The sequence below is a fragment of the Camelina sativa genome, chromosome 5 (assembly GCF_000633955.1).
Source record: "Camelina sativa cultivar DH55 chromosome 5, Cs, whole genome shotgun sequence".
Taxonomy (NCBI): domain Eukaryota; kingdom Viridiplantae; phylum Streptophyta; class Magnoliopsida; order Brassicales; family Brassicaceae; genus Camelina; species Camelina sativa.
Window position 1 is genome coordinate 17,633,483 of NC_025689.1, and position 3,490 is coordinate 17,636,972.

The following is a 3,490-nucleotide window of genomic DNA, read 5'->3' on the forward strand; positions in this document are numbered from 1 at the left end:
GGAGACTTTTTTCGAAACCCCAAAAAGTGTAACAAAAATCTACGACATAATTACAATCCTAAGTACGAAGACACTTGAGAGATTAGGTGAGAGAACATTTGATTGGTTTGCAATATACGATAGATCTTATCTCTAGATCGTCGACAACATCTAAGATAAGGCATTTCCTTTTGGAGTTAATTTTATTTTATATTATTAATCTTATATTAACTTATAGAAATTTGCGGTGATTTTTAATATATGTTTAAGCTATATAAAAAAAAAGTTGGCAACTCTTGGTCTTTCAATCTTGGTAAGAAAATTTATATTATGGTAAGAAAAAATCTAATTTATGAATTTTGACCAATTATATTTTTGCACCAACTATATAACAACCAAGTTAGATTTCTTTTTTTTTATATATCATTCCAAAAATATATTTTTTTTAATTTGATTCCCAACTAAAATATTTGTTACCATGTTTCTTTTTCTGATTAAATAGTGTTCAGTTTCGTCTAATTTTATTTTTTATGTTATATCTAAATGTAATAATTTATAAGGTTTCTGAGGACATGTTGCCCATCATACGGCGCACCAACTTGCCTCTATGGGAGGCTCACTTCGTTCCAGCTCCTCTATTGTGCTAGCATTGATCTCATCTCTAGATATCTCATGAATGGTCTTTAATTACTACAGCATCCGGGAANACAATAATTTTGTCCACCATGATGAAAGATCTATTTTTTTTTTTTGTCACACAGAAGGATCTATTTTTTTTTTGGTAAATTATCTAGGGATTTAAAACCATTCATAATTTCGCAAGTTATTCTACTATTTTCTTGTAATATACAGCTTTCGCGTTTTCATCATGGTAAATTAAAGAGAGTGTTTTGAATTCACAACACAAAAGAGAATCAAAACCACCAATGTAGCACAAAAATAGAGTGAGAGAGGTATTTTCTAACTAATGCTTCATCAAAAAGTGGTCATTAACTTTATAAAATAACTTTTAAAAGTGCTCTTTAACATCATAAATCTTCAAATCTAACTCTTAATTTGTTAGATTCCATAAATCTATTCATGAATTTTATAAAGATGAGAACGTCTCCAAGATAATTGGAATCCAAGTCCACAGCAGGGACATGTGACCAGAGATGTCTCCAATGACACGAGAAAACGCTAGTGTGAACCAAATCCTTAATAGAGAGTTCAGAGAGGATCCAACATAACAAATCACATGGCAAATCTCATAACTTATTATATCTGGAGACTTTTTTCGAAACCCCAAAAAGTGTAACAAAAATCTACGACATAATTACAATCCTAAGTACGAAGACACTTGAGAGATTAGGTGAGAGAACATTTGATTGGTTTGCAATATACGATAGATCTTATCTCTAGATCGTCGACAACATCTAAGATAAGGCATTTCCTTTTGGAGTTAATTTTATTTTATATTATTAATCTTATATTAACTTATAGAAATTTGCGGTGATTTTTAATATATGTTTAAGCTATATAAAAAAAAAGTTGGCAACTCTTGGTCTTTCAATCTTGGTAAGAAAATTTATATTATGGTAAGAAAAAATCTAATTTATGAATTTTGACCAATTATATTTTTGCACCAACTATATAACAACCAAGTTAGATTTCTTTTTTTTTATATATCATTCCAAAAATATATTTTTTTTAATTTGATTCCCAACTAAAATATTTGTTACCATGTTTCTTTTTCTGATTAAATAGTGTTCAGTTTCGTCTAATTTTATTTTTTATGTTATATCTAAATGTAATAATTTATAAGGTTTCTGAGGACATGTTGCCCATCATACGGCGCACCAACTTGCCTCTATGGGAGGCTCACTTCGTTCCAGCTCCTCTATTGTGCTAGCATTGATCTCATCTCTAGATATCTCATGAATGGTCTTTAATTACTACAGCATCCGGGAACCACCATGTTTGTGTTTGTGACAAGTTGAGAACTTGAGTTTGCAAAAGAGAACAAACCTGGTATTTGGTTAGACAATTTGCTCGTTGAACGACATACATTACACGAAAACATGTGCTTTGCGACCGACAGAATCGTCGTAAATGAGTCGCAAAGTCGCTATGTGTGACTACTTAAGAACTAACAGAAACCGTTGCTAATATTTGGTCGCAAAATATTTTGGTCACAAAACCGTCCTTTATTTGCGACGCTTTTTAGACATAACATGTAGTCGTTAAATAGCGACTATAATCAGACAGTGTTTCTTCGTCATAATTAACGACCGTGTAGTGACTGCATTATCCTGTCGTATAATACGACCTGTTTTAGACGATCCTTTAGTCACAATTTGCAACATTTTGAAGACTTATTTAACACTTCAAACTTGAGGATGCAATTAAAAAACTGAAATGTTGGTCGTAAAGTAGTCGCTATTGTAGTCACAGAATAGTCCCAGAATAGTCACTAAATAGTCTGAATCTTTTGTGACTATCTGAAGACTAGGAATTATGGTCGCAAAATTGTGAGCTGTTTACAACGGATTTGATACTTTGTATGTGTTTTTTATAAATGTAAATGGTCGCAAACTAGTGAAACAATTGCAATTCATTTGTGACTGTACACAATTTAATTTGAAAAAAAAAACCTGCCATTAAAATTAGATACCGAGTTTGAATGATTTTAAACAAAACGATACAAATCATTCATGGATCCTATCTAGAAATAGTTCTAGTAGATAGAAATCTTAGAACGCAACCCAAAAAATAGTTATTGAGGCTTAAGAGTTAAATATTAACTTAAGTATGAGAGGTTGATACTAACAAAGGAGAAGGGGTTGGTGAATTAGCTGGTGAAGTGACTGGTGAAGTAGCTGGTGTAGTAGTTGTTGGTGCAGGTGGGTTGGATGCTGGGGCGAGTGGCTCATGGGCTGCTTGGTGAGAATCCATGAATTATGCAACCCTGGGATCACTGGTCTTCAAGTAGGAGACGAGCATCTCCAAGGATGCAATTCGGTTTTGAGCATTGTGTTGCTCATCATCACGTCGAGCATCTTCTCTGAGACGTCGAGTGTTTTCTTCGTCTTGATCAGCCAGCTTTCTCCGAGCAACTTGAAGTTGTTCTTGAATCTCTAAGAGTGAAGTAGGAGTAGAGTTTGGATGAGGAGCCTTTCTTTTCCCATTGCTGATTATGTCGGACAGACTTCCAAGTCCATAGGGGGTTCCCTTGGCATCTGTTACAGTAGACTAACACATGGAAAGATTAGCTTGATTAATAAAAAACCAATTTAATGAAAATAAACAGAGATAAGCAAGTATCACTCTTAAGCATAAGTCAAAAGTAATGCAAGTTTCATTCGCAAGACAAACATAATGCAAGAACAAGAATCATGATTATAAGTTTTATGTCAAAATCTTACACAAAATCACATATACACGTATCACTCAATCAGATTATCAACTCATATAGAATCTTAAGCATCAGTCAAAAGTATATCAATCAAATCAGATACATAAGTTAGCTAAA